General features: G+C 55.3%; 1 non-coding gene across 1 annotated transcript; it reads left to right on the plus strand.

Annotated features, from left to right (window-relative positions):
• The first annotated feature begins 7,316 nt into the window (after nt 1-7,316).
• On the plus strand, nt 7,317-7,423 carry LOC142313548 (U6 spliceosomal RNA). Its single transcript, XR_012754542.1, has one exon. It is a non-coding gene; the product is annotated as a U6 spliceosomal RNA (small nuclear RNA).
• Nucleotides 7,424-7,970: the final 547 nt, after the last annotated feature.

Raw genomic sequence — 7,970 nt, forward strand, 5'->3', positions numbered from 1 at the left:
CGGACCTCCAGGAACTGCAGCGGATGATACAGGCAGCCGTAGCAGCGCACGGGCCCCTGGCAGTGCAGACCCACATCAGGGCTGCTGGGGTTAACCCGTCGGCGCTTGCCCCTCGTCTCCCCAGCGGCGGCGGGCGCCAGTCGCGGTCCCCCCGCAGGTATTCCCCGGGCGCGGGGTGGGCGAGGTGGAGATGCAAGAGCCCCTCCAGGGACCCTCCGCAGAGTGCAGAGCAGCAGCGGCATCTGGCTGCTGCAGAAGCCGGGGGGAGGAATCTTTGTTCCAGCCGCGGCAGTCGGGATGTGGGAGTGGCCAGCACAGGGCCTACTTCCGGTCCCGGCCTCCGGGCTGGAGTTACTGAGACTGCAGCGGCTCCAGGTCGGGAGCACGCTCGGCGCGGGAGAGAGGCCAGCAGATCCCCCTGCAGTCGGCGGAGGGACCGTGGGGCTGCAGGTGGCGGTAGGTCCTGCACCAGGGGGGGTCTGCGGTGCCTGCCCCTGGTGCAGCTGAGGGAAGGAGTGACGGCGTGAGCCCTGCGGCGACCGCCAGGTCACTCAGGTTCGCTGTGCAGCCCCCGGACATGGCAGTCTCCCGCGGGAGCGGGAGGACTCGGCGGATGGAGGCCTGCGGTGGCCCAGGAGGGCCAGAGGCGGCGACGGCTGGGATCCAGGGCCGGGCATCTGTCCGTCCGCGTCCAGAGTCCCCTGGCAGTCGGCAGGGGGGTGGGTGCAGGCGCAAGAGGTCGAGGCCCGGGGTGCCGGCGCGGGGGACAGGACAGTCTCCTGGGTTGTCGCCCCGGGGCAAGAGACGGAGCGGGGCGGACTCTGCCCACGCGGCGGCCGTGGTGGGGGGGGTGCTGCGGCGGCGCCCCCCGGATGTCGGGGGTGGAAGATGAGGTCGGCGGCGAGGAGGAGGAAGAGGACTTCGCTTCAGAGGAGTCGGATGGACGACAGACGGAGGACGGCGAGGCGGCGGTCTCGGGGGACGCCGAGCTGCGGTCGGGTGAGACGGCCGTGGAGTCGGCAGGGGCTGCGCTGGCGGGGTGTTTCGGGGGAGGGGGGGCGGCTACGGCAGCGCCCTGCGGATCTGCAGTATGGAGCCAATTGTTGGGGCTGTTGCAGGGGCTGGCGGCGGCTTCAGGGGCAGCGGGGAAGGGGGCGCAGGCACCGGCGGCGGCGTGGGTGGGACTGGCAGTTCGTGGGGCCGCGTCGGTGGAGGAGGGAGATGGAGCGGGCGCGGAGAAGGGGGAAGGGGGGGGCGAAGGGGGGAGTGGGGTCGGGGGGGCAAAAGAGAAAGAAAAGGAGAAAGAGGACGCTTCGATGATAGGGCTAGAAGTGAGGTTTACGTTTGTTTTGAGGGCCCGCTGGGGGCCCATTTAAAGAAGGAGGTGCGGGAAAAAATTTGGAAAGGGGAATACATGGAGATATTTTCTCTGCTCCCTCTGGAGAAATTTAATCTGGATAGGGTGAAGCCGAGCGACTCCAAAAAGGAGAAGGACGAGGAAGAAAAACGCCGTTATAGGCTTATTCCTCGGACTTTTACAAACTGGTTACAGGCGTTTGCGATTTTGGCCAGCGTGGTGGGGGAGAAGGAGCCAGAGCATTGTTCGGCCTTGTTCGGGTACATGGATGCGATAGGGGAGGCTTATCGGGTTTACGGCGGGTTGGCGTGGCTGCGTTATGATGAGCAATTCAGGCAGCGGAAGGCGCTGCGGCTAAGTATGCGATGGGACCATAAGGATATTTCCTTATGGATGCGGCTGATGTCGGCGCCGACTCAGCCGTTTCGGGGGGGTGCCGGGGGTCCGGGGGCAGGGTCCGCGGCGAGTCAGAAAAAAGGTGTCTGCTGGCAATATAATGAAGGGCAGTGCAGGTTTGGAGCGGCATGCCTCTTTAAGCATGAATGCTCGGGATGTGGGGGAGGACATAGCCTGTCCAAGTGTTTTAAAAAGGGGAAAGGAAAGGCTGGTGACGGTGCTGGTAAGAGGGACGACGCCGGTAAAGGTAGAAGCGATGGCCCCCTTTTTAAATAGATATCCGGATAGTGAGTCGGCGGCGTTGTTATGTTTTGGTTTTTCTGACGGCTTTCGTATCCCGTCGGTTGTTAATGCATCGGTCCCGCCATACCGTAATTTGCATTCTGCTAGGGAGCATCCGGAAGTGGTGGATGAGAAGCTGGAAAAGGAGGTGGCTTTGGGCAGGATGGGAGGTCCTTATGACGCCCCACCGTGTTTAAATTTGGTGGTTTCGCCGCTGGGGGTGGTACCGAAGAAAGAACAGAACAAATTTCGGCTCATCCATCATTTGTCTTACCTGGAGGGGCTATCGGTGAATGATGGCATTGCGGCGGAGCTGTCGGCGGTATATTATGTGTCGTTCGATAAGGCATTGGATCTGGTCAGGGCGGCGGGTCCGGGTGCGTTGATGGCGAAGGCGGATGTGGAGGCGGCGTTTCGGTTGTTACCGGTTCATCCGGACAGCCAGCATTTGTTAGGTTGCTGGTGGGATGGCAGTTATTATGTTGATCATTGTTTGCCAATGGGCTGTTCAATTTTGTGTTCGTATTTTGAGGCGTTTAGTTCGTTTGTAGAGTGGGTGGTCCGGGATGTGTCCGGGCTTACGTCCATTATTCATTATTTGGACGATTTCTTTTGTGTTGGGCCGGCGGGCTCCATGGTTTGTTCGGGGCTGCTATTCGCGTTGCAGAAAGTCGCGGGCAGTTTTGGTATTCCTTTGGCGCCTGAAAAGACGGAAGGCCCGGCGCCGGTGATGCGTTTTCTGGGTATTGAGATTGATTCCATTGCTATGGAATGCAGGTTGCCGGAAGGGAAGGTTCGTGATTTGAGGGCCGCGGTGGCGGAGGTGAAAGCGGCAAAGAAGGTGTGGCTTAAGGCGGCGCAGTCCTTGCTTGGAAAATTGAATTTCGCTTGCAGGATCGTGCCGATGGGGACAGTATTTGCGAGGCGCTTGGCAATGGCGACGGCAGGTGTGCGGTCGCCGGCGCATTTTGTGCGGACCACGAGGGTGATCAGAGACGATTTGTCGGTGTGGGACCAATTTTTGCAGCATTTTAATGGCAGGGCGCTGATGCTGGAGAAGGTGGCATCTAACGGGGCGCTAGAGCTGTTCACGGATGCGGCCGGGTCGGCCGGTTTTGGGGCCGTGTTTCAGGGTCACTGGTGTATGGGGCAGTGGCCGCAGGCGTGGCGGGAGAGCGGTTTGGTCAGGAATCTGGCACTGCTGGAGCTATTCCCCATTGTAGTGGCAGTGGAGCTATGGGGGTCGCATTTCGCGGGGAGGAAGGTGTGCTTTCATTGCGATAACCAGGCGGTGGTGTACGCTATCAACAACTTGTCTGCTAAGTAGGAGCCGGTAGTGGTGTATTTGCGGCATTTGGTGTTGAGATGTTTGCAGCTGAATGTGCAGGTGGTGGCAAAGCACGTTCCAGGAGTTGACAATGAGGTGGCTGACGCTTTGTCTCGTTTTCAGTTCGGCAGGTTTCGGGCGCTACTGCCTTGGGCAGACGAGGTTGGAGTGGAGTGTCCGGAGGACTTGTGGAATCTGGTGAGGCCGACCGAGGTGACTTGGTGCCGCTACGAAAAAGTGTGGGCTGAATGGGAGGAGTTGGTGGGTCGGTTGTTTGACGGGGTGAGCGTAGATTACTTGGTGGCTTTATTGTCATTGGTGTGCACGGATTTTGCGGCCGGACGATCGGCGTCGGCAGTGGGACATTGGGTGGCGGCGGTGGCGTTTTGGTTAAAAATGAGAGGGGAGCGCGATGTTTCGCAGGATTTTCGGGGTCGACAGGCTTTACGGGGTTTTCGCCGCGGTGTACGGGTGAGGGACAGGAGGCGTCCTATTTCGTTTGGTTTGTTGCGACGGATGGTGGGTGGCCTGAGTGGTATTTGTGAGTCAGCATACGAGACGGTTTTGTTTACAACGGCCTTGCTTTTTATGGGGCGTTCCGGATTGGGGAGTTGGTGAGCCCGTCCAAGGTGACAGGTGGCGGTTTGATGCTCGAGGATGTGCGAGTGGGCGGTGGTCAGGTGGAGTGCCGGATTCGTCGGTCAGAGACGGACCAGTTGGGCCGTGGTAGGTGGGTGGTGTTATATGCGGTTCTAGGGGAAGAATTGTGCCCAGTGCGTTTAGTTGAGAGGTTTGTGGCCATGAGGGGGGACTTACCGGGCCCGTTTTTGCGGCACATGAATGGGTGTTTTTATCAAGGTTTCAGTTTTTGGCGGTTCTGCAGCGAAGTTTACGGAACGCAGGGGAGCGCCCGGAGGAGTTCGGGTCGCATTCCTTTCGGATTGGGGCGGCTATGGAGGCCGCTTGTTGGGGGCTTGGCGACGAGGTGGTGAAGCGTATTGGTAGATGGGAATCTTCCTGTTTTCGGCGGTATGTGAGACCACAGTTGTTGTAGCAGCATGGTAATTTCGTTCACGTGCGGGTGGTTTGTGAAGAGGCTGTTTCTAGCTGCTTTGGTGGCTGTGATGTTATTGGTTTTGATTTTTCTGTTTGTTTTACTTTGTTGTAGGGAAGTGCCTGATCTGGATCTTGGGGCATTCATTCGTGTTTTGGGGAGCCCGTCAAGCTGAGGCTCGCCAGAATGGTCGGCAGCTGGATTTGGATCGCGCTCAAGCTGTTCGGTGGATTGGTGTTCGGGGTATGGAATGGTCCAGGGTGGTCCCGGAATTCCGTTTCCATTGTAAAGTCGAGCGGCCTCCGGATGTGCTGGTGTTACATGTGGGGAGTAATGATCTGGGTGCCCGGGCGTCGCGAGATCTTATCCGTGATATAAAGCTTGATTTATTGCGGTAATGGAAGGAGTACCCTGCTTTGATTGTCGTGTAGTCCGACATAGTGACCAGGTTGGCGTGGAGGGGGGCCCGGTCGGTAGACAAGGTCAATAAGGACAGGGCCCAGGTGAATCGGGTGGTTGCTCGGTTCATGACCAGGAACGGTGGGTTGGTGGTGAGGCACAGGGAGTTGGAGCCAGCTACTTGGCAGTTTCGGAGGGGTGATGGTGTCCACCTCAATGACATTGGTGCAGATTTATGGACGTTGGGTCTGCAGGATGGCGTGGAGCGTGCTTTTGGTGTGTGGCGGATCCAGACCACGTAAGGTGTCACGTGGCCTGTCCTGTGGCGGGGGGGTAGGTCTGGTCCAGAGGTTTGGAAGTGAGTGGTGGCTGGACCGGGAGTCATTGTCTCGGTATGGTGGCTCTCGGTTCCGGGATGTGGCAGGCACGGGGTTCTGCCAAGGTGTTGGGTGTCAATCCGTGGGTGATTGGCACCTCGTCTCTGGGTCAGTGTGTTGCGGCTGGGGACAGGGGGAGTAGTAGTTATGGACTGGGCCTGCCCCGGGGGGTCTTGTAAATGTTATTGTCTATTGTTACCTTTATGTTGTTGTTTGGGGGTCGCCCGTTGGACGGCGTCCCTAAGCTGTTAGTTTGTAAACAATAGGCAATAAAAGTCTGCTGTGGCCATTTTGAACCAAGTCGCATGCAGTCCGTGTGTTTATTCTTAGAGTATAAGGGGCTTGGTAACATAGACATCACGACCGGAGAATCCTCCCTCAGCTGGTCAAGAAAGCCACGGATCCCCCTGGGTGGAGGGGCGACATGACCAAGGGGGAGGTAGGGAGTGATGGGGTTAATAGGGACAGTGTAGGTATGCCTAATATGGCTTTAGGGGGTTGGTCTTAGCCTGGGAGGAAGAGGAGGAGTAGGGAAAGGGTTAATTTGGGAAAGAGGAAAGGTTACCTCCTTTCCTGCTTCCGGACGCCGATTGATCCCCGCCCACCCTCCCTTTATGTTGTTCTTTGGGGGATGTGTTTTGGGTAGTTGGGATGATATTTGTCACAGCAGCGGGGGGTAGGTCTGGTCCAGAGGTTTGGAAGTGAGTGGTGGCTGGACCGGGAGTCATTGTCTCGGTATGGTGGCTCTCGGTTCCGGGATGTGGCAGGCACGGGGTTCTGCCAAGGTGTGGGGTGTCAATCCGTGGGTGATTGGCACCTCGTCTCTGGGTCGGTGTGTTGCGGCCGGGGACAGGGGGAGTAGTAGTTATGGACTGGGCCTGTTGTTTGGGGGTCGCCCGTTGGACGGCGTCCCTAAGGTGTTAGTTTGTAAACAATAGGCAATAAAAGGCTGCTGTGCCCATTTTGAACCAAGTCACATGCAGTCCGTGTGTTTATTCTTAGGGTATAAGGGGTTTGGTAACACAGACATCACGACCGGAGACTCCTCCCTCAGCTGGGCATGCCTCCTGTACAGTAATAATGCCCTCTGTGAGCCCCTGTACAATTATAATGCCCCTGTACAGCAGTAATGTCCCATTATACAGTAGTAATGCTCTCTGTGAGCTCCTGTACACTAGTAATGCTCCCATGTTCAGCAGTAATGCCCTCATTCACAATAGTAATGCCCCCTGTACAATAGTAGTGCCCCCTTGTGATGTAGTAATGCCCCATGATCAGTAGTAATGCCCCCTGTACAGTAGTAATGTCCACTTGTGACCCCATGTATAGTAGTAATGCCCCCTGTACAGTAGTTATGCCCCCTGCACAGTAGTAATGCCCCATGTACAGTAGTTATGCCCCCTGCACAGTAACAATGCCCCCTGTACAGTAGTAATGCCCCCTGCACAGCAGTTATGCCCCCTGCACAGTAGTAATGCCCCCTGTACAATAGCAATGCCCCCAAGATCAGTAGCAATGCCCCCTGTACAATAGCAATGCCCCCAAGATCAGTAGTAATGCCCACCTTTGACCCCATGTACAGTAGTAATGCTCCGTTGTGCAGTAGTAATTACCCCTGTGAGCCCCAGTACAGTAATAATGCCCCCCTGTACAGTAGTATTGCCCAACTGTGACCCCTATGTACAAAAATAATGCCCCCTCGTACAGTAGTATTGCCCCCTGTGAGGAGCCTCTGTACAATACTAATACCTCCTGTACAGTAGTAATGCCTCTTGTGAGCCCCTGTAAAATTGGAATGCCCCCTGTGCGTGCAGTAGTAATGCCCCATGTACCTTAGGAATTCCCCCGTGTGGCCCTGTACAATAGTAATGCCCGTTGTGCAGTAGGAAATAGGCCCCATGTTCTCCCAGGATCCTGTGCGGCGGCGCGGATCTCATTTGCATATTAATTTGTGACAAATTATTACTTATTTTTTCCCTGATTAGTTTTATTACAATTTAATGCAACATTCATAGAATGCTCCATGAAACCTTTCAGAATTAACTGATTGGAAAAATAATCTCCCTAACTTTAAATATTTCCTTTTATAGGACTATATACAGTGGCCAGGTCGGATGGCAGTTTGTGCGAGCTTCGGCAGCACATATACTAAAATTGGAACGATACAGAGAAGATTAGCATGGCCCCTGCGCAAGGATGACACGTATAATCGTGAAGCGTTCCACATTTTCACGCATTTCTCAACACAATTTTTTTTTTCATCCTCATTTACTGACTTAAACAACATTTCTTGCCGCGTTAACCCCTTCATGCCATGGACATTTTACAGTTTTTCCATTTTCCTCTCATTCCAAAAACCAGAACTTTTTTACTTTTCCTTAAATATACTCTAGAAGGGCTTCTTTTTTGGGCGAAAAGTTCACCTTTTCACTGACATCCTTGATTTTACCGTATAAGGCCTGTTTCACACCTCAGTGATTCTGGTACGTTTGTGCTTTTTTTTATACGTACCAGAATCACTGACACACGCAGACCCATTATAATCCATGGGTCTGCTCACACATCAGTGATTTTTCACTGAACATGTCTCCGTGCAGCGTACACCCGTGGCCGTGATTCTGCACGGAGACAAGTCAGTTTTTCCTGGCATCACTGATGACCCCCGGACCACACTATGGTGTGATCCGTGTGTGATCAGTGAAACTCGTACCAGAAAATCACGGACATATTAAATATTAAATATTATCAACTTACCTTGCCTGCGATTCGCTCTGGAGC

Source organism: Anomaloglossus baeobatrachus, chromosome 5, assembly GCF_048569485.1.
Source record: "Anomaloglossus baeobatrachus isolate aAnoBae1 chromosome 5, aAnoBae1.hap1, whole genome shotgun sequence".
In the NCBI taxonomy this organism is placed as follows: Eukaryota; Metazoa; Chordata; class Amphibia; order Anura; family Aromobatidae; genus Anomaloglossus; species Anomaloglossus baeobatrachus.